A 23,617-nucleotide genomic window follows, 5' to 3' on the forward strand; every position below is an offset into this window, starting at 1 on the left:
CAAGACATTTTTAAAGAAATACATTTTAGAGACTCAAGATGTAAATATTTTAACAAATCACAAATCTCTTGTCTCTCTTGTACAGGACCGGGAGTCAGTGAGCCCAGTTCCAGGCCTCACTTTAGAGGAGGCCAAACAAGTATGGAGGAACACTGCCCACCCCGCTCTTCAGAACAGACACAAAGATTTGGCGTGGTTGGTGGCCCATGAGATCCTCCCAGTCAGGGCGGTAATGCACTCCCGGGGTATGGCCAAGAACCCAGTCTGTCCACAGACTGGGTGTAATCTACCGGAGACTGTTCGACATCTGCTCTGGGAGTGCGGTAATGCGAGGGACCTGTGGGCCAGAACCGGTCCCCTGCTTTTCCCGTGCCTGCCAGCAGGTGGGGTCCAGATGGACTACAAGCTCGCAGTCCTGGGGGTGGGTCGGGGCCTGAGGGTGTTGTCAGCACAAGAGTTCACCTCGCTCTGGCTCACCCTAAATGCCATTAAGGACACCATCTGGACCACCAGGAACCTGCTGGTGGGGAAACGTGTTACGGTGCCCCTCCACGCACGCGAGCGGATGGTCAGAACGGTGTTGCAGGGGCACCGGACATAATCATTCGGACGAAGGGGCCGGGGCCACACAGGGAGGTCCCAGCTTGCCACCGTGCCTGGCTGCCCGTAGATGCACCCAGACCACCACCGGCTACGGGAACAGCGGGCCAGCGGGCCGGAGGGTGGGGATCTCCGCTGGGCACCAAGAAAAAAAAAAAATAAAAAAAGTTTGTTCTGTAGAGTGGGGTGATGGTAAGGACTCACCCCGGCCCTGGACAATAAAGGACTTTTAAAAAAAAAAAAAATTTTAGGTTGTTGTTTTACAATTGTTAAAAACTTTATTTCATGCATTGTTTTATTCTTAAACTCATTGGCTTTTTACCCTTTTAACACCCAGAAAAGATTTTAATAGTCCCATCTCTTTAAAAAAGTCTTAAATGTTATTTATTGTCTGACGTTTTAAAGATATTTTATTGATATAAATGACTGTGACTGTGAATGTGAGTGTTTCTTTAAAGCCATGTTTGTTTTTGAAAAAAGATGTGATGACAATAAAAAATTTTCGAAAGAAAAAATCTGTTCTTATCAGTTTAATGTCTGATACGTCTCCTATCCGGGGACTATATGTTAAATGGATTTTTGACCTTCGGAAATGGAAGCGGAGCTTGCTCCTTCCACTCCATGCATCAACATGGTATTGCAGTGTTTCCATGAATGGTGCGCTCCCCATCTCGGGGATAAATAAGTCAAGTATAAAAAAAAGAATTTGCTTCTTTTGTGCGGGAATGACGGTGTTTTTTCTAATCCGTGTGTTTTAAAATTGCTGTGATTTCGTTGGCTTTATTGGTTTAACGAAAAGCTTGCGTGGAAATGAACACGCTGATAAAGAAATGTTTTTGTAATGTATTTATTTAATTTCTTTACAAGTTTGCGGAGGTGATACGAGGACGAATTAAACATCCTCGACACAGCTGAAGGCGCAACAAAAGCGAACGAGACCGATTGGAATGTTAAAAACACCTGAAAACTTTTTTCACTACCCTTCATACTACAGCTGTCGAAAAACCACAGCAACGTCGACAGACCTGGAAGCATAGCTGTACTTGTTTAACTCACAACGACAACGGGTAAGTCATTGAGCCCTGTGTTTTTATTTATCCACGTTCTAAAATTGCTATGCTTTCGTTGTTTCTTGATTGCTCTGTACATTTTTTTTTGTTTCTATTCCACGTAAAGTTACTTTGTAATAACGAAACCATATATTTGAATGCGCAATTTAAATCCATTTGATTTAAATTGTTTCACATATTTCACTCTACACGGTTCAACCGGGCTGGAAACGGAATAAAAACAGGGTAGATCTCGAAGAATGTTTGGTCTCAGACGTGGCTTCGTGCGCTTTCCACCTGGTCACACACAGTAAATGAAATGTTAGTCGGACGGCCTCCGGGGGCGCCGTCGATGTGATCGGTCACAGGAAGATGCGGCCGTCTGGCCTCAAAGGGTGTCGCTCATACTTACCTGGCAGGGGAGACACCATGATCATGAAGGTGGTTCACCCAGGGCGAGGCTCAGCCATTGCACTCCGGTTGGGCTGACCCTTTGCGAATTCCCCAAATGTGGGAATCTCGACTGCAAAATTTCTGATAGTGGGGGACTGCGTTCGCGCTCTCCCCTGACCTTTGTGTTAAAAATAGATTCGCTTGTCGTTTTACGTAAAATCCAAGAGACGTCTAACCACGGCCCAAGAATACATTAGTCATCAAAAAAGCGGCTATTCAACGACTACATAACTTTTAATAGACAGCGAATAAGTGTCTAGGCTAAAACAAGGCTTAATTTGGGCTGTCAGTGAAAATCTAATAGCCGTTTGACCATTCCAAACGAATAGACTAGCCATTAAATAGAACCACAATCAAACGGCTACATGTCTAAGAGCACAAAATAATGCTTAGATGATTCTTTTACTTCCAATATAAGAGGTTCTCGGGAATGGCAATCATCCAAACTAATAAATTATAAAGGCTTTTATAAGAAAATGACAACAGTTAAACAACCTAGACAGCGTTGGGCAATACAAAATGCTAATAAATACAAGACAAATTGAAATATTGTACATGCATGTACATTAAACAAGCCAACAAATCTGCCAATGGGCTACGACAATTTTTCTTGAATTAAGTGTTTATATCTAGATTTGTTTCTTACCCCTTTGGCAGATTTATTTGCTTGTTTTAAGCCCAAATTCTGAGTTTTTTCTCCCTAAAGGCTAGGTTTATTTTCTTAGGGCATTTTGCTCATCAAAAAATGCATCTTATTTTAAGACTTTCTAGATATTTGTATAGTTAAAACAGTTCGAAATAACAAGTAAGAAATGATTTTTTGCAATGTATTCATTCATTCGCTACCCTTCATACTACAGCTGTCGAAAAACCACAGCAACGTCGACAGACCTGGAAGCGTAGCTGTATTTGTTTAACTCACAAAGACAACGGGTAAAGTATTTTCTTGATTACCTAAATGACTTGCTGTAGGAAAATAAGTTTAGGTTTAAGGGGGGAAATACAGTTTAAAGGGATATTTCAATTTATGATGATAATTCTGTCATCATTTACTCATGCATACAGGCTTACAACAACACGAGGATTAGTTTTTTTCTGAGTAACACAAAAGAAGGTATTTTGAGGAATGATGGTAAACCCACAGCAGATAGTCACCATTGACTTCCATAGTAGGAATAAAAAAATATGATGGAATTTAATAGGTACCATCAACCGTGTGCTAACCATCACTTTGCAAAATATTTTCTTCATCATTTATCACGATACTTCCAAAATATTTTTTCCTACTAAGTCAATATTTCATTATTTGCTTTACAAGCTTAAAAATGATGGTGACAGGATTCCATGGTAATCACAAACAGGTAAACAAGTAAAATAATCACTATTTACTTTTAAAAGCATTTTGAAAATTGCTTGCTTATGCTGGGAGTAAAGGTATTTCATGCAAAAGGTATTTCCTCTTTAAAAGGTAATGTATGCTTCTTTTAAAGCTGACACATTTGCCACATTAAAATAACAGAAATGTGTACTGTTTAAACTTTTTGGAGCCGGTGTGTCTGTGTTCTTGGGGCACACATCTACATGTAAAAGCAGAATTGCTTATTATTCTTCTCTATTTCTTGTATAGGTCAATTATGAGTGAAGAACCGTTCACCAAATGAAGACCGCAGCCAGGTGACGGGATCCTGTGGTAATCACAAACAGGTAAACCAGTAAAATAATCATCATTTAATGTTAAAATAATTTTGAAAATTGAAGTTCTGTGTGTTCTTATTGTACTTTATTTATTTCTGCAGGTAAGCACCATACCGTAAGCTTCATTCCCTTTATAACAGGTAAGGTTCATACTGTTTTATTCTTTTGTACTGTTTTATTCGTACTGTTTTAAATCATTCAGTAAATGCAAAGTTAAACTGATGTGTTTTTAATCTAGATTTAAAAGTGTCTACTGTTGAAGCACATCTGATCTCTTCTGAAAGCTGATAATAACTGAATGCTGAGGCACCTTGTTTTGAGTGAACCCTTGTTTTTTCTAAATGACCTGATCCTATTGATCCGAGTAATCGGTTTCATATTCGATTAGCATATCTGTCATGTATTGTAGCCATGAAGTGGTTTTTAAACAAGAAACAGTACTTTTTAAATCCATTGACCATTGCAATAATCGGCCCTGCTGGTGATGAAAGCATGAACAAGTTTCTCTAAGTCCTGTCTTGAGACAAAACCTCTAATTCTGGCAATATTTCTGAGATGGTAGTAAAAGCAGAATTCCTTATTATTTTTCTCTATCTCAGGCTCTACGGCACATATGTCATGATTTTATTTGTCTATTTATATGTCTATTTACAAGGACTGCCTTGGCCAAATGTTATTGTTAATTAATATTGAAGCAGTTATTTAACATAGGTCCTTTGAGTAGTGATTTGTGTAATGATCCATATATCTATTTTTATGTATATTTTTAACTTAGGAATGTGATTTTAAAGCTCATATTTGTTATTGTATGACACCTCTCATGTTATGAAAGTAAAAAATAAATGTATTTTCTGATGTCTTGCATTTCTGTTTTTAAACTGTTAATCCTTATCAAGTGCTATACATTAGAAAGTGGATATAGAGTGAAATGCACACGGTGAATAATGAACGCAGACCTTCAGTGCCGGACCTCTGACCCGCTAACCTCCATCCCGACAGCCAGCGCCTTCTCCGGATGCCATTGCGGTATCGCTTCTCGGCTTTTTGGGTAAGATCGAGTGGACACCGGGGACTACACGTTTAAATGGATTTTTGACCTTCGGCTATGGAAGCGAGGCTTGTTCCGTCCACTCCGTGCATCGACTCTGGCGCTTTCCGGGGACAAATAAGGTGAGTTTAAAATCAGAGTTTGCTTCTTTAGTGCGTGGTTGCCAGTTTGTTTGCCAGTCCGTGGTCCATAATACGTTCCGCGTTCGTGGTCTCTCCATCGCTCAGTACTTTTCTGTGTTTCTATTTTACGTAAAGCTAACACCAAAACGATTGTGGAAGGCGCTATATAGATTGTTCTCAAAGAAAAAAAACGAGAAACAAACCCATGTGAATATGGGTCAAATTATCTAGGCGGAGCACTTCGTTCAAAGAAAAACGCAACAGAATTGTTTGCGTTGAACAAAGACAATGGTGCCTGCAGACATCGAATGTGTATTGTGGATAAAAAATGGCCAGTGGGGTGGGACAATTTTTCTTGAATTAAGTGTTTATGGGAAAAGTTCACGAATTTTTTCTTACCCTGTAGTCAGATTTATTTGCTTGTTTTAAGCATAAAATAACAGGAGAAGAAATTGTGTAGGGGGAGCAGAGGGTTTTTTTTCGTTCAAAGAAAAGCAGCGTGGCACGAATGAATGTTTGGCTGAAATGCTATCGTAATTTCCCCCTTAATTTTCCTTACAAACATGAAACCAGAGAGAAGGGTCAGTTGGCATCGAATTGCACCTTGTATTCGGTGATTGATTGAGGAAAAATATGCGTTTGTGTATATATATACTTGTTTTGTTGAACAGAGACAATGGCCGCGTGCTCCAGCGTCACCTATATGCCTATTTCACAAAATGGCGGCTTTGACCGGAAGTAGGGAAAACATCGTTCAGGTTGCACCACTACGATGGCCACTCAATATAGTATGGACTGACAGCTGCTTTGTTTTCTCCTACACATGAATTTACTTGTAAAAATAACAATAACAGATATTGTCGATTGGTGTTATATTATTTTTTAGCATTTCGTATTATCAAAATATATCATATGTTAGACAGCTTATCAATTTTAAATAAAATAACGAGACATACATAACTATTCGTGTCTGCTCCCGTTTATTGTAATGAGTGTGCACATTTGGAGAAATACTTAGACATTTTACTTCTTATTTCTTTAGACTGAATAATTATTTCTTATTAATTCCAAAGTATGCGACCCGATGATCTAATCGTGGTGTATGTGCTATTCCTCGTTTGTTTGCCTGCATCCATTGCTTTACGGCTTGCTTGTTGCGTTTAAATGCACATTTGATTTCTTTACCAGCATTGGATTTAGACCATTCAATGAGAAGAGTTAACAGCGTTTATTATGATTGATAAGCCCTCAACGGAGAATGAGGTCGGCATACATTAAAAGCCTTATTTTGTTTTTATCGTGTGCCTTCCAAAATGTATGCGACGAAACTTAAATCACGCAAAATATGAATGGTAACTAGACGTGCTTGTTGTGTGCAAGGAGTGCATTTATTTGTAAACTTTTGCTAAATCAAAATGGTTTATTTGTATTTGCTTTTTACCTGGGTTTTATCAGGTTCGCAGTCGGGACATTTTTAATCCATAGTGTATGCATAATTAATTTCAAAGAAATAAGAAGTAAAATGTGTAAGTATTCCTCAAAATGTGCTTTGGACTAAGTCCCCCGTCATCACAGCAAACGGGAGCAGACCCGAATAGGTATGGCTAGTTATTTTATTAAAAATTTCCAGCCGTCTGTAAATTTATGTTTGAAAGAAAAAAGTAAATTAATATCTTACTTACTGTTTTTGTCTTGTTTTCTAGTGAATATCTGACAATGCTTAAATGGAGATACATTTACTTGGTAAGCAAAGTGGCTTAAGATATTATGTATTGTAATAGAAAATTGTTATAAAAACGTTTTGTTTTTGCTGGGAATTCTTGTATATATTTCACAGCTATATAATTAATTATAATAACGCACTTTTTGTTGATAAACATGTTAAAAAATACATTAACACATAATAATGTGGCAACAAATCAAATGTGCATTTAAATGCAACAAGCAAAAATAAATAAATAAAGCAAATGCACGGAAAAGAAACGAGGAATAAAAGAAACACCGCATTAAAAAAATCAGATCGCATACTTTGTAAAATAATTGAAATAAATTATAAAATCAACAGGTTTATATTTAAAACAAATAAAAAATATCTGCCAGCGGGGTAAGAAAAATAAACTTAATTCTAGTTTCAACTTAATTCAATAATAAACTCAATTTAGGTTTATTTTTCTTACCCCACTGGCAGATATTTTTACTTGTTTTAAGCCTTAACCTATTACATTTTAGAATTTATTTCAGTAAACAAGACTTAAATTCTAAGCCACTTTGCTTATTAAGTAAATGTATCTCGATTTAAGAATTATTTTTTAACTCGAAAACATTAAGAAAATACTAAGTAAACGAACAAATTGGGATGTTCAAAACACTTAAATATTTTTTTTCACTCTACCCTTCATATTACAGCTGTCGAAAAACCACAGCAACGTTGACAGACCCGGAAGCCATGATACATTAGCAGTTTTTAAAATAAGTTAAATCTAGAATCCTTATTGGTTTTAGATACTTTAAAGCAATGAATGATCTTCTTTCTTTTGAATTGATTTGGTATTATGGAGGAGCTCTGTGTCTGGTTATTGAAGATGATTTGTTCTTTGCTCCTATGTTGGCTTATTTTTTTGTTATTTCCGTTACTATATATATTTTTTTCTTTGTTTTTTCTGATTTGAGGTTATGAAAATGTTTTAATTTGTAATAAAGGTTTTTTGAAAATTCTAAATTCTCTCTATCTCTCTCTCTCTCTCTCTCTCTCTCTCTCATGAGCGTGGATCAGATCCTGCATTAAAACATGAACTTCTGATTTGCTAGCTCAACGTTCTACCTCTGGGTTATACAATGAGAACGTATAGAGTTAAATGCCCGCTAGCCTCCACCCCAAAAGCCAGCGCCTTCGCCGGCTCCCCCTTTGGCTGCGTCTATTCCGGTATCGCTTCTCGGCCTTTTGGCTAAGATCAAGTGTAGTATCTGTTCTTATCAGTTTAATGTCTGATACGTCTCCTATCCGGGGACTATATGTTAAATGGATTTTTGACCTTCGGAAATGGAAGCGGAGCTTGCTCCTTCCACTCCATGCATCAACATGGTATTGCAGTGTTTCCATGAATGGTGCGCTCCCCATCTCGGGGATAAATAAGTCAAGTATAAAAAAAGAATTTGCTTCTTTTGTGCGTGAGTGACGGTGTTTTTTCTAATCCGTGTGTTTTAAAATTGCTGTGGTTTCGTTGGCTTTATTGGTTTAACGAAAAGCTTGCGTGGAAATGAACACGCTGATAAAGAAATGTTTTTGTAATGTATTTAATTATTTTCTTTACAAGTTTGCGGAGGTGATACGAGGACGAATTAAACATCCTCGACACAGCTGAAGGCGCAACAAAAGCGAACGAGACCGATTGGAATGTTAAAAACACCTGAAAACTTTTTTCACTACCCTTCATACTACAGCTGTCGAAACACCACAGCAACGTCGACAGACCTGGAAGCATAGCTGTACTTGTTTAACTCACAACGACAACGGGTAAGTCATTGAGCCCTGTGTTTTTATTTATCCACGTTCTAAAATTGCTATGCTTTCGTTGTTTCTTGATTGCTCTGTACATTTCTTTGTTTCTATTCCACGTAAAGTTACTTTGTAATAACGAAACCATATATTTGAATGCGCAATTTAAATCCATTTGATTTAAATTGTTTCACATATTTCACTCTACACGGTTCAACCGGGCTGGAAACGGAATAAAAACAGGGTAGATCTCGAAGAATGTTTGGTCTCAGACGTGGCTTCGTGCGCTTTCCACCTGGTCACACACAGTAAATGAAATGTTAGTCGGACGGCCTCCGGGGGCGCCGTCGATGTGATCGGTCACAGGAAGATGCGGCCGTCTGGCCTCAAAGGATGTCGCTCATACTTACCTGGCAGGGGAGACACCATGATCATGAAGGTGGTTCACCCAGGGCGAGGCTCAGCCATTGCACTCCGGTTGGGCTGACCCTTTGCGAATTCCCCAAATGTGGGAATCTCGACTGCAAAATTTCTGATAGTGGGGGACTGCGTTCGCGCTCTCCCCTGACCTTTGTGTTAAAAATAGATTCGCTTGTCGTTTTACGTAAAATCCAAGAGACGTCTAACCACGGCCCAAGAATACATTAGTCATCAAAAAAGCGGCTATTCAACGACTACATAACTTTTAATAGACAGCGAATAAGTGTCTAGGCTAAAACAAGGCTTAATTTGGGCTGTCAGTGAAAATCTAATAGCCGTTTGACCATTCCAAACGAATAGACTAGCCATTAAATAGAACCACAATCAAACGGCTACATGTCTAAGAGCACAAAATAATGCTTAGATGATTCTTTTACTTCCAATATAAGAGGTTCTCGGGAATGGCAATCATCCAAACTAATAAATTATAAAGGCTTTTATAAGAAAATGACAACAGTTAAACAACCTAGACAGCGTTGGGCAATACAAAATGCTAATAAATACAAGACAAATTGAAATATTGTACATGCATGTACATTAAACAAGCCAACAAATCTGCCAATGGGCTACGACAATTTTTCTTGAATTAAGTGTTTATATCTAGATTTGTTTCTTACCCCTTTGGCAGATTTATTTGCTTGTTTTAAGCCCAAATTCTGAGTTTTTTCTCCCTAAAGGCTAGGTTTATTTTCTTAGGGCATTTTGCTCATCAAAAAATGCATCTTATTTTAAGACTTTCTAGATATTTGTATAGTTAAAACAGTTCGAAATAACAAGTAAGAAATGATTTTTTGCAATGTATTCATTCATTCGCTACCCTTCATACTACAGCTGTCGAAAAACCACAGCAACGTCGACAGACCTGGAAGCGTAGCTGTATTTGTTTAACTCACAAAGACAACGGGTAAAGTATTTTCTTGATTACCTAAATGACTTGCTGTAAGAAAATAAGTTTAGGTTTAAGGGGGGGAAATACAGTTTAAAGGGATATTTCAATTTATGATGATAATTCTGTCATCATTTACTCATGCATACAGGCTTACAACAACACGAGGATTAGTTTTTTTCTGAGTAACACAAAAGAAGGTATTTTGAGGAATGATGGTAAACCCACAGCAGATAGTCACCATTGACTTCCATAGTAGGAATAAAAAAATATGATGGAATTTAATAGGTACCATCAACCGTGTGCTAACCATCACTTTGCAAAATATTTTCTTCATCATTTATCACGATACTTCCAAAATATTTTTTCCTACTAAGTCAATATTTCATTATTTGCTTTACAAGCTTAAAAATGATGGTGACAGGATTCCATGGTAATCACAAACAGGTAAACAAGTAAAATAATCACTATTTACTTTTAAAAGCATTTTGAAAATTGCTTGCTTATGCTGGGAGTAAAGGTATTTCATGCAAAAGGTATTTCCTCTTTAAAAGGTAATGTATGCTTCTTTTAAAGCTGACACATTTGCCACATTAAAATAACAGAAATGTGTACTGTTTAAACTTTTTGGAGCCGGTGTGTCTGTGTTCTTGGGGCACACATCTACATGTAAAAGCAGAATTGCTTATTATTCTTCTCTATTTCTTGTATAGGTCAATTATGAGTGAAGAACCGTTCACCAAATGAAGACCGCAGCCAGGTGACGGGATCCTGTGGTAATCACAAACAGGTAAACCAGTAAAATAATCATCATTTAATGTTAAAATAATTTTGAAAATTGAAGTTCTGTGTGTTCTTATTGTACTTTATTTATTTCTGCAGGTAAGCACCATACCGTAAGCTTCATTCCCTTTATAACAGGTAAGGTTCATACTGTTTTATTCTTTTGTACTGTTTTATTCGTACTGTTTTAAATCATTCAGTAAATGCAAAGTTAAACTGATGTGTTTTTAATCTAGATTTAAAAGTGTCTACTGTTGAAGCACATCTGATCTCTTCTGAAAGCTGATAATAACTGAATGCTGAGGCACCTTGTTTTGAGTGAACCCTTGTTTTTTCTAAATGACCTGATCCTATTGATCCGAGTAATCGGTTTCATATTCGATTAGCATATCTGTCATGTATTGTAGCCATGAAGTGGTTTTTAAACAAGAAACAGTACTTTTTAAATCCATTGACCATTGCAATAATCGGCCCTGCTGGTGATGAAAGCATGAACAAGTTTCTCTAAGTCCTGTCTTGAGACAAAACCTCTAATTCTGGCAATATTTCTGAGATGGTAGTAAAAGCAGAATTCCTTATTATTTTTCTCTATCTCAGGCTCTACGGCATATATGTCATGATTTTATTTGTCTATTTATATGTCTATTTACAAGGACTGCCTTGGCCAAATGTTATTGTTAATTAATATTGAAGCAGTTATTTAACATAGGTCCTTTGAGTAGTGATTTGTGTAATGATCCATATATCTATTTTTATGTATATTTTTAACTTAGGAATGTGATTTTAAAGCTCATATTTGTTATTGTATGACACCTCTCATGTTATGAAAGTAAAAAATAAATGTATTTTCTGATGTCTTGCATTTCTGTTTTTAAACTGTTAATCCTTATCAAGTGCTATACATTAGAAAGTGGATATAGAGTGAAATGCACACGGTGAATAATGAACGCAGACCTTCAGTGCCGGACCTCTGACCCGCTAACCTCCATCCCGACAGCCAGCGCCTTCTCCGGATGCCATTGCGGTATCGCTTCTCGGCTTTTTGGGTAAGATCGAGTGGACACCGGGGACTACACGTTTAAATGGATTTTTGACCTTCGGCTATGGAAGCGAGGCTTGTTCCGTCCACTCCGTGCATCGACTCTGGCGCTTTCCGGGGACAAATAAGGTGAGTTTAAAATCAGAGTTTGCTTCTTTAGTGCGTGGTTGCCAGTTTGTTTGCCAGTCCGTGGTCCATAATACGTTCCGCGTTCGTGGTCTCTCCATCGCTCAGTACTTTTCTGTGTTTCTATTTTACGTAAAGCTAACACCAAAACGATTGTGGAAGGCGCTATATAGATTGTTCTCAAAGAAAAAAAACGAGAAACAAACCCATGTGAATATGGGTCAAATTATCTAGGCGGAGCACTTCGTTCAAAGAAAAACGCAACAGAATTGTTTGCGTTGAACAAAGACAATGGTGCCTGCAGACATCGAATGTGTATTGTGGATAAAAAATGGCCAGTGGGGTGGGACAATTTTTCTTGAATTAAGTGTTTATGGGAAAAGTTCACGAATTTTTTCTTACCCTGTAGTCAGATTTATTTGCTTGTTTTAAGCATAAAATAACAGGAGAAGAAATTGTGTAGGGGGAGCAGAGGGTTTTTTTTCGTTCAAAGAAAAGCAGCGTGGCACGAATGAATGTTTGGCTGAAATGCTATCGTAATTTCCCCCTTAATTTTCCTTACAAACATGAAACCAGAGAGAAGGGTCAGTTGGCATCGAATTGCACCTTGTATTCGGTGATTGATTGAGGAAAAATATGCGTATGTGTATATATATACTTGTTTTGTTGAACAGAGACAATGGCCGCGTGCTCCAGCGTCACCTATATGCCTATTTCACAAAATGGCGGCTTTGACCGGAAGTAGGGAAAACATCGTTCAGGTTGCACCACTACGATGGCCACTCAATATAGTATGGACTGACAGCTGCTTTGTTTTCTCCTACACATGAATTTACTTGTAAAAATAACAATAACAGATATTGTCGATTGGTGTTATATTATTTTTTTAGCATTTCGTATTATCAAAATATATCATATGTTAGACAGCTTATCAATTTTAAATAAAATAACGAGACATACATAACTATTCGTGTCTGCTCCCGTTTATTGTAATGAGTGTGCACATTTGGAGAAATACTTAGACATTTTACTTCTTATTTCTTTAGACTGAATAATTATTTCTTATTAATTCCAAAGTATGCGACCCGATGATCTAATCGTGGTGTTGTATGTGCTATTCCTCGTTTGTTTGCCTGCAACCATTCAATGAGAAGAGTTAACAGCGTTTATTATGATTGATAAGCCCTCAACGGAGAATGAGGTCGGCATACATTAAAAGCCTTATTTTGTTTTTATCGTGTGCCTTCCAAAATGTATGCGACGAAACTTAAATCACGCAAAATATGAATGGTAACTAGACGTGCTTGTTGTGTGCAAGGAGTGCATTTATTTGTAAACTTTTGCTAAATCAAAATGGTTTATTTGTATTTGCTTTTTACCTGGGTTTTATCAGGTTCGCAGTCGGGACATTTTTAATCCATAGTGTATGCATAATTAATTTCAAAGAAATAAGAAGTAAAATGTGTAAGTATTCCTCAAAATGTGCTTTGGACTAAGTCCCCCGTCATCACAGCAAACGGGAGCAGACCCGAATAGGTATGGCTAGTTATTTTATTAAAAATTTCCAGCCGTCTGTAAATTTATGTTTGAAAGAAAAAAGTAAATTAATATCTTACTTACTGTTTTTGTCTTGTTTTCTAGTGAATATCTGACAATGCTTAAATGGAGATACATTTACTTGGTAAGCAAAGTGGCTTAAGATATTATGTATTGTAATAGAAAATTGTTATAAAAACGTTTTGTTTTTGCTGGGAATTCTTGTATATATTTCACAGCTATATAATTAATTATAATAACGCACTTTTTGTTGATAAACATGTTAAAAAATACATTAACACATAATAATGTGGCAACAAATCAAATGTGCATTTAAATGCAACAAGCAAAAATAAATAAATAAAGCAAATGCACGGAAAAGAAACGAGGAATAAAAGAAACACCGCGATTAAAAAAATCAGATCGCATACTTTGTAATAATTGAAATAAATTATAAAAATCAACAGGTTTATATTTAAAACAAATAAAAAATATCTGCCAGCGGGGTAAGAAAAATAAACTTAATTCTAGTTTCAACTTAATTCAATAATAAACTCAATTTAGGTTTATTTTTCTTACCCCACTGGCAGATATTTTTACTTGTTTTAAGCCTTAACCTATTACATTTTAGAATTTATTTCAGTAAACAAGACTTAAATTCTAAGCCACTTTGCTTATTAAGTAAATGTATCTCGATTTAAGAATTATTTTTTAACTCGAAAACATTAAGAAAATACTAAGTAAACGAACAAATTGGGATGTTCAAAACACTTAAATATTTTTTTTCACTCTACCCTTCATATTACAGCTGTCGAAAAACCACAGCAACGTTGACAGACCCGGAAGCCATGATACATTAGCAGTTTTTAAAATAAGTTAAATCTAGAATCCTTATTGGTTTTAGATACTTTAAAGCAATGAATGATCTTCTTTCTTTTGAATTGATTTGGTATTATGGAGGAGCTCTGTGTCTGGTTATTGAAGATGATTTGTTCTTTGCTCCTATGTTGGCTTATTTTTTTGTTATTTCCGTTACTATATATATTTTTTTCTTTGTTTTTTCTGATTTGAGGTTATGAAAATGTTTTAATTTGTAATAAAGGTTTTTTGAAAATTCTAAATTCTCTCTATCTCTCTCTCTCTCTCTCTCTCTCTCATGAGCGTGGATCAGATCCTGCATTAAAACATGAACTTCTGATTTGCTAGCTCAACGTTCTACCTCTGGGTTATACAATGAGAACGTATAGAGTTAAATGCCCGCTAGCCTCCACCCCAAAAGCCAGCGCCTTCGCCGGCTCCCCCTTTGGCTGCGTCTATTCCGGTATCGCTTCTCGGCCTTTTGGCTAAGATCAAGTGTAGTATCTGTTCTTATCAGTTTAATGTCTGATACGTCTCCTATCCGGGGACTATATGTTAAATGGATTTTTGACCTTCGGAAATGGAAGCGGAGCTTGCTCCTTCCACTCCATGCATCAACATGGTATTGCAGTGTTTCCATGAATGGTGCGCTCCCCATCTCGGGGATAAATAAGTCAAGTATAAAAAAAGAATTTGCTTCTTTTGTGCGTGAGTGACGGTGTTTTTTCTAATCCGTGTGTTTTAAAATTGCTGTGGTTTCGTTGGCTTTATTGGTTAACGAAAAGCTTGCGTGGAAATGAACACGCTGATAAAGAAATGTTTTTGTAATGTATTTAATTATTTTCTTTACAAGTTTGCGGAGGTGATACGAGGACGAATTAAACATCCTCGACACAGCTGAAGGCGCAACAAAAGCGAACGAGACCGATTGGAATGTTAAAAACACCTGAAAACTTTTTTCACTACCCTTCATACTACAGCTGTCGAAACACCACAGCAACGTCGACAGACCTGGAAGCATAGCTGTACTTGTTTAACTCACAACGACAACGGGTAAGTCATTGAGCCCTGTGTTTTTATTTATCCACGTTCTAAAATTGCTATGCTTTCGTTGTTTCTTGATTGCTCTGTACATTTCTTTGTTTCTATTCCACGTAAAGTTACTTTGTAATAACGAAACCATATATTTGAATGCGCAATTTAAATCCATTTGATTTAAATTGTTTCACATATTTCACTCTACACGGTTCAACCGGGCTGGAAACGGAATAAAAACAAGGTAGATCTCGAAGAATGTTTGGTCTCAGACGTGGCTTCGTGCGCTTTCCACCTGGTCACACACAGTAAATGAAATGTTAGTCGGACGGCCTCCGGGGGCGCCGTCGATGTGATCGGTCACAGGAAGATGCGGCCGTCTGGCCTCAAAGGGTGTCGCTCATACTTACCTGGCAGGGGAGACACCATGATCATGAAGGTGGTTCACCCAGGGCGAGGCTCAGCCATTGCACTCCGGTTGGGCTGACCCTTTGCGAATTCCCCAAATGTGGGAATCTCGACTGCAAAATTTCTGATAGTGGGGGACTGCGTTCGCGCTCTCCCCTGACCTTTGTGTTAAAAATAGATTCGCTTGTCGTTTTACGTAAAATCCAAGAGACGTCTAACCACGGCCCAAGAATACATTAGTCATCAAAAAAGCGGCTATTCAACGACTACATAACTTTTAATAGACAGCGAATAAGTGTCTAGGCTAAAACAAGGCTTAATTTGGGCTGTCAGTGAAAATCTAATAGCCGTTTGACCATTCCAAACGAATAGACTAGCCATTAAATAGAACCACAATCAAACGGCTACATGTCTAAGAGCACAAAATAATGCTTAGATGATTCTTTTACTTCCAATATAAGAGGTTCTCGGGAATGGCAATCATCCAAACTAATAAATTATAAAGGCTTTTATAAGAAAATGACAACAGTTAAACAACCTAGACAGCGTTGAGCAATACAAAATGCTAATAAATACAAGACAAATTGAAATATTGTACATGCATGTACATTAAACAAGCCAACAAATCTGCCAATGGGCTACGACAATTTTTCTTGAATTAAGTGTTTATATCTAGATTTGTTTCTTACCCCTTTGGCAGATTTATTTGCTTGTTTTAAGCCCAAATTCTGAGTTTTTTCTCCCTAAAGGCTAGGTTTATTTTCTTAGGGCATTTTGCTCATCAAAAAATGCATCTTATTTTAAGACTTTCTAGATATTTGTATAGTTAAAACAGTTCGAAATAACAAGTAAGAAATGATTTTTTGCAATGTATTCATTCATTCGCTACCCTTCATACTACAGCTGTCGAAAAACCACAGCAACGTCGACAGACCTGGAAGCGTAGCTGTATTTGTTTAACTCACAAAGACAACGGGTAAAGTATTTTCTTGATTACCTAAATGACTTGCTGTAGGAAAATAAGTTTAGGTTTAAGGGGGGAAATACAGTTTAAAGGGATATTTCAATTTATGATGATAATTCTGTCATCATTTACTCATGCATACAGGCTTACAACAACACGAGGATTAGTTTTTTTCTGAGTAACACAAAAGAAGGTATTTTGAGGAATGATGGTAAACCCACAGCAGATAGTCACCATTGACTTCCATAGTAGGAATAAAAAAATATGATGGAATTTAATAGGTACCATCAACCGTGTGCTAACCATCACTTTGCAAAATATTTTCTTCATCATTTATCACGATACTTCCAAAATATTTTTTCCTACTAAGTCAATATTTCATTATTTGCTTTACAAGCTTAAAAATGATGGTGACAGGATTCCATGGTAATCACAAACAGGTAAACAAGTAAAATAATCACTATTTACTTTTAAAAGCATTTTGAAAATTGCTTGCTTATGCTGGGAGTAAAGGTATTTCATGCAAAAGGTATTTCCTCTTTAAAAGGTAATGTATGCTTCTTTTAAAGCTGACACATTTGCCACATTAAAATAACAGAAATGTGTACTGTTTAAACTTTTTGGAGCCGGTGTGTCTGTGTTCTTGGGGCACACATCTACATGTAAAAGCAGAATTGCTTATTATTCTTCTCTATTTCTTGTATAGGTCAATTATGAGTGAAGAACCGTTCACCAAATGAAGACCGCAGCCAGGTGACGGGATCCTGTGGTAATCACAAACAGGTAAACCAGTAAAATAATCATCATTTAATGTTAAAATAATTTTGAAAATTGAAGTTCTGTGTGTTCTTATTGTACTTTATTTATTTCTGCAGGTAAGCACCATACCGTAAGCTTCATTCCCTTTATAACAGGTAAGGTTCATACTGTTTTATTCTTTTGTACTGTTTTATTCGTACTGTTTTAAATCATTCAGTAAATGCAAAGTTAAACTGATGTGTTTTTAATCTAGATTTAAAAGTGTCTACTGTTGAAGCACATCTGATCTCTTCTGAAAGCTGATAATAACTGAATGCTGAGGCACCTTGTTTTGAGTGAACCCTTGTTTTTTCTAAATGACCTGACCCTATTGATCCGAGTAATCGGTTTCATATTCGATTAGCATATCTGTCATGTATTGTAGCCATGAAGTGGTTTTTAAACAAGAAACAGTACTTTTTAAATCCATTGACCATTGCAATAATCGGCCCTGCTGGTGATGAAAGCATGAACAAGTTTCTCTAAGTCCTGTCTTGAGACAAAACCTCTAATTCTGGCAATATTTCTGAGATGGTAGTAAAAGCAGAATTCCTTATTATTTTTCTCTATCTCAGGCTCTACGGCATATATGTCATGATTTTATTTGTCTATTTATATGTCTATTTACAAGGACTGCCTTGGCCAAATGTTATTGTTAATTAATATTGAAGCAGTTATTTAACATAGGTCCTTTGAGTAGTGATTTGTGTAATGATCCATATATCTATTTTTATGTATATTTTTAACTTAGGAATGTGATTTTAAAGCTCATATTTGTTATTGTATGACACCTCTCATGTTATGAAAGTAAAAAATAAATGTATTTTCTGATGTCTTGCATTTCTGTTTTTAAACTGTTAATCCTTATCAAGTGCTATACATTAGAAAGTGGATATAGAGTGAAATGCACACGGTGAATAATGAACGCAGACCTTCAGTGCCGGACCTCTGACCCGCTAACCTCCATCCCGACAGCCAGCGCCTTCTCCGGATGCCATTGCGGTATCGCTTCTCGGCTTTTTGGGTAAGATCGAGTGGACACCGGGGACTACACGTTTAAATGGATTTTTGACCTTCGGCTATGGAAGCGAGGCTTGTTCCGTCCACTCCGTGCATCGACTCTGGCGCTTTCCGGGGACAAATAAGGTGAGTTTAAAATCAGAGTTTGCTTCTTTAGTGCGTGGTTGCCAGTTTGTTTGCCAGTCCGTGGTCCATAATACGTTCCGCGTTCGTGGTCTCTCCATCGCTCAGTACTTTTCTGTGTTTCTATTTTACGTAAAGCTAACACCAAAACGATTGTGGAAGGCGCTATATAGATTGTTCTCAAAGAAAAAAAACGAGAAACAAACCCATGTGAATATGGGTCAAATTATCTAGGCGGAGCACTTCGTTCAAAGAAAAACGCAACAGAATTGTTTGCGTTGAACAAAGACAATGGTGCCTGCAGACATCGAATGTGTATTGTGGATAAAAAATGGCCAGTGGGGTGGGACAATTTTTCTTGAATTAAGTGTTTATGGGAAAAGTTCACGAATTTTTTCTTACCCTGTAGTCAGATTTATTTGCTTGTTTTAAGCATAAAATAACAGGAGAAGAAATTGTGTAGGGGGAGCAGAGGGTTTTTTTTCGTTCAAAGAAAAGCAGCGTGGCACGAATGAATGTTTGGCTGAAATGCTATCGTAATTTCCCCCTTAATTTTCCTTACAAACATGAAACCAGAGAGAAGGGTCAGTTGGCATCGAATTGCACCTTGTATTCGGTGATTGATTGAGGAAAAATATGCGTATGTGTATATATATACTTGTTTTGTTGAACAGAGACAATGGCCGCGTGCTCCAGCGTCACCTATATGCCTATTTCACAAAATGGCGGCTTTGACCGGAAGTAGGGAAAACATCGTTCAGGTTGCACCACTACGATGGCCACTCAATATAGTATGGACTGACAGCTGCTTTGTTTTCTCCTACACATGAATTTACTTGTAAAAATAACAATAACAGATATTGTCGATTGGTGTTATATTATTTTTTTAGCATTTCGTATTATCAAAATATATCATATGTTAGACAGCTTATCAATTTTAAATAAAATAACGAGACATACATAACTATTCGTGTCTGCTCCCGTTTATTGTAATGAGTGTGCACATTTGGAGAAATACTTAGACATTTTACTTCTTATTTCTTTAGACTGAATAATTATTTCTTATTAATTCCAAAGTATGCGACCCGATGATCTAATCGTGGTGTTGTATGTGCTATTCCTCGTTTGTTTGCCTGCATCCATTGCTTTACGGCTTGCTTGTTGCGTTTAAATGCACATTTGATTTCTTTACCAGCATTGGATTTAGACCATTCAATGAGAAGAGTTAACAGCGTTTATTATGATTGATAAGCCCTCAACGGAGAATGAGGTCGGCATACATTAAAAGCCTTATTTTGTTTTTATCGTGTGCCTTCCAAAATGTATGCGACGAAACTTAAATCACGCAAAATATGAATGGTAACTAGACGTGCTTGTTGTGTGCAAGGAGTGCATTTATTTGTAAACTTTTGCTAAATCAAAATGGTTTATTTGTATTTGCTTTTTACCTGGGTTTTATCAGGTTCGCAGTCGGGACATTTTTAATCCATAGTGTATGCATAATTAATTTCAAAGAAATAAGAAGTAAAATGTGTAAGTATTCCTCAAAATGTGCTTTGGACTAAGTCCCCCGTCATCACAGCAAACGGGAGCAGACCCGAATAGGTATGGCTAGTTATTTTATTAAAAATTTCCAGCCGTCTGTAAATTTATGTTTGAAAGAAAAAAGTAAATTAATATCTTACTTACTGTTTTTGTCTTGTTTTCTAGTGAATATCTGACAATGCTTAAATGGAGATACATTTACTTGGTAAGCAAAGTGGCTTAAGATATTATGTATTGTAATAGAAAATTGTTATAAAAACGTTTTGTTTTTGCTGGGAATTCTTGTATATATTTCACAGCTATATAATTAATTATAATAACGCACTTTTTGTTGATAAACATGTTAAAAAATACATTAACACATAATAATGTGGCAACAAATCAAATGTGCATTTAAATGCAACAAGCAAAAATAAATAAATAAAGCAAATGCACGGAAAAGAAACGAGGAATAAAAGAAACACCGCGATTAAAAAAATCAGATCGCATACTTTGTAAAATAATTGAAATAAATTATAAAATCAACAGGTTTATATTTAAAACAAATAAAAAATATCTGCCAGCGGGGTAAGAAAAATAAACTTAATTCTAGTTTCAACTTAATTCAATAATAAACTCAATTTAGGTTTATTTTTCTTACCCCACTGGCAGATATTTTTACTTGTTTTAAGCCTTAACCTATTACATTTTAGAATTTATTTCAGTAAACAAGACTTAAATTCTAAGCCACTTTGCTTATTAAGTAAATGTATCTCGATTTAAGAATTATTTTTTAACTCGAAAACATTAAGAAAATACTAAGTAAACGAACAAATTGGGATGTTCAAAACACTTAAATATTTTTTTTCACTCTACCCTTCATATTACAGCTGTCGAAAAACCACAGCAACGTTGACAGACCCGGAAGCCATGATACATTAGCAGTTTTTAAAATAAGTTAAATCTAGAATCCTTATTGGTTTTAGATACTTTAAAGCAATGAATGATCTTCTTTCTTTTGAATTGATTTGGTATTATGGAGGAGCTCTGTGTCTGGTTATTGAAGATGATTTGTTCTTTGCTCCTATGTTGGCTTATTTTTTTGTTATTTCCGTTACTATATATATTTTTTTCTTTGTTTTTTCTGATTTGAGGTTATGAAAATGTTTTAATTTGTAATAAAGGTTTTTTGAAAATTCTAAATTCTTTCTATCTCTCTCTCTCTCTCTCTCTCTCTCTCTCATGAGCGTGGATCAGATCCTGCATTAAAACATGAACTTCTGATTTGCTAGCTCAACGTTCTACCTCTGGGTTATACAATGAGAACGTATAGAGTTAAATGCCCGCTAGCCTCCACCCCAAAAGCCAGCGCCTTCGCCGGCTCCCCCTTTGGCTGCGTCTATTCCGGTATCGCTTCTCGGCCTTTTGGCTAAGATCAAGTGTAGTATCTGTTCTTATCAGTTTAATGTCTGATACGTCTCCTATCCGGGGACTATATGTTAAATGGATTTTTGACCTTCGGAAATGGAAGCGGAGCTTGCTCCTTCCACTCCATGCATCAACATGGTATTGCAGTGTTTCCATGAATGGTGCGCTCCCCATCTCGGGGATAAATAAGTCAAGTATAAAAAAAGAATTTGCTTCTTTTGTGCGTGAGTGACGGTGTTTTTTCTAATCCGTGTGTTTTAAAATTGCTGTGGTTTCGTTGGCTTTATTGGTTTAACGAAAAGCTTGCGTGGAAATGAACACGCTGATAAAGAAATGTTTTTGTAATGTATTTAATTATTTTCTTTACAAGTTTGCGGAGGTGATACGAGGACGAATTAAACATCCTCGACACAGCTGAAGGCGCAACAAAAGCGAACGAGACCGATTGGAATGTTAAAAACACCTGAAAACTTTTTTCACTACCCTTCATACTACAGCTGTCGAAACACCACAGCAACGTCGACAGACCTGGAAGCATAGCTGTACTTGTTTAACTCACAACGACAACGGGTAAGTCATTGAGCCCTGTGTTTTTATTTATCCACGTTCTAAAATTGCTATGCTTTCGTTGTTTCTTGATTGCTCTGTACATTTCTTTGTTTCTATTCCACGTAAAGTTACTTTGTAATAACGAAACCATATATTTGAATGCGCAATTTAAATCCATTTGATTTAAATTGTTTCACATATTTCACTCTACACGGTTCAACCGGGCTGGAAACGGAATAAAAACAGGGTAGATCTCGAAGAATGTTTGGTCTCAGACGTGGCTTCGTGCGCTTTCCACCTGGTCACACACAGTAAATGAAATGTTAGTCGGACGGCCTCCGGGGGCGCCGTCGATGTGATCGGTCACAGGAAGATGCGGCCGTCTGGCCTCAAAGGGTGTCGCTCATACTTACCTGGCAGGGGAGACAACATGATCATGAAGGTGGTTCACCCAGGGCGAGGCTCAGCCATTGCACTCCGGTTGGGCTGACCCTTTGCGAATTCCCCAAATGTGGGAATCTCGACTGCAAAATTTCTGATAGTGGGGGACTGCGTTCGCGCTCTCCCCTGACCTTTGTGTTAAAAATAGATTCGCTTGTCGTTTTACGTAAAATCCAAGAGACGTCTAACCACGGCCCAAGAATACATTAGTCATCAAAAAAGCGGCTATTCAACGACTACATAACTTTTAATAGACAGCGAATATGTGTCTAGGCTAAAACAAGGCTTAATTTGGGCTGTCAGTGAAAATCTAATAGCCGTTTGACCATTCCAAACGAATAGACTAGCCATTAAATAGAACCACAATCAAACGGCTACATGTCTAAGAGCACAAAATAATGCTTAGATGATTCTTTTACTTCCAATATAAGAGGTTCTCGGGAATGGCAATCATCCAAACTAATAAATTATAAAGGCTTTTATAAGAAAATGACAACAGTTAAACAACCTAGACAGCGTTGGGCAATACAAAATGCTAATAAATACAAGACAAATTGAAATATTGTACATGCATGTACATTAAACAAGCCAACAAATCTGCCAATGGGCTACGACAATTTTTCTTGAATTAAGTGTTTATATCTAGATTTGTTTCTTACCCCTTTGGCAGATTTATTTGCTTGTTTTAAGCCCAAATTCTGAGTTTTTTCTCCCTAAAGGCTAGGTTTATTTTCTTAGGGCATTTTGCTCATCAAAAAATGCATCTTATTTTAAGACTTTCTAGATATTTGTATAGTTAAAACAGTTCGAAATAACAAGTAAGAAATGATTTTTTGCAATGTATTCATTCATTCGCTACCCTTCATACTACAGCTGTCGAAAAACCACAGCAACGTCGACAGACCTGGAAGCGTAGCTGTATTTGTTTAACTCACAAAGACAACGGGTAAAGTATTTTCTTGATTACCTAAATGACTTGCTGTAGGAAAATAAGTTTAGGTTTAAGGGGGGAAATACAGTTTAAAGGGATATTTCAATTTATGATGATAATTCTGTCATCATTTACTCATGCATACAGGCTTACAACAACACGAGGATTAGTTTTTTTCTGAGTAACACAAAAGAAGGTATTTTGAGGAATAATGGTAAACCCACA

The 23,617-nt window shown here is 36.8% G+C and overlaps 7 non-coding genes and 1 pseudogene across 7 annotated transcripts; all 8 read left to right on the top strand.

Moving 5' to 3' along the window:
• Window positions 1-1,094: 1,094 nt before the first annotated feature.
• Window positions 1,095-1,268, top strand: LOC135764552 (U2 spliceosomal RNA; annotated as a pseudogene).
• Window positions 1,269-2,053: 785 nt separating this feature from the next.
• Window positions 2,054-2,218, top strand: LOC135764362 (U1 spliceosomal RNA). Its single transcript, XR_010539914.1, has one exon. It is a non-coding gene; the product is annotated as a U1 spliceosomal RNA (small nuclear RNA).
• A 5,674-nt stretch (window positions 2,219-7,892) lies between these two features.
• LOC135764509 (U2 spliceosomal RNA) lies at window positions 7,893-8,083 on the top strand. The gene has a single exon (XR_010540056.1). It is a non-coding gene; the product is annotated as a U2 spliceosomal RNA (small nuclear RNA).
• A 782-nt stretch (window positions 8,084-8,865) lies between these two features.
• On the top strand, window positions 8,866-9,030 carry LOC135764361 (U1 spliceosomal RNA). Its single transcript, XR_010539913.1, has one exon. It is a non-coding gene; the product is annotated as a U1 spliceosomal RNA (small nuclear RNA).
• A 5,606-nt stretch (window positions 9,031-14,636) lies between these two features.
• Window positions 14,637-14,827, top strand: LOC135764508 (U2 spliceosomal RNA). Its single transcript, XR_010540055.1, has one exon. It is a non-coding gene; the product is annotated as a U2 spliceosomal RNA (small nuclear RNA).
• A 781-nt stretch (window positions 14,828-15,608) lies between these two features.
• On the top strand, window positions 15,609-15,773 carry LOC135764360 (U1 spliceosomal RNA). Its single transcript, XR_010539912.1, has one exon. It is a non-coding gene; the product is annotated as a U1 spliceosomal RNA (small nuclear RNA).
• Window positions 15,774-21,452: 5,679 nt separating this feature from the next.
• On the top strand, window positions 21,453-21,643 carry LOC135764507 (U2 spliceosomal RNA). Its single transcript, XR_010540054.1, has one exon. It is a non-coding gene; the product is annotated as a U2 spliceosomal RNA (small nuclear RNA).
• Window positions 21,644-22,425: 782 nt separating this feature from the next.
• On the top strand, window positions 22,426-22,590 carry LOC135764380 (U1 spliceosomal RNA). The gene has a single exon (XR_010539931.1). It is a non-coding gene; the product is annotated as a U1 spliceosomal RNA (small nuclear RNA).
• Window positions 22,591-23,617: the final 1,027 nt, after the last annotated feature.

Source organism: Paramisgurnus dabryanus, chromosome 9 (genome assembly GCF_030506205.2).
Source record: "Paramisgurnus dabryanus chromosome 9, PD_genome_1.1, whole genome shotgun sequence".
In the NCBI taxonomy this organism is placed as follows: Eukaryota; Metazoa; Chordata; class Actinopteri; order Cypriniformes; family Cobitidae; genus Paramisgurnus; species Paramisgurnus dabryanus.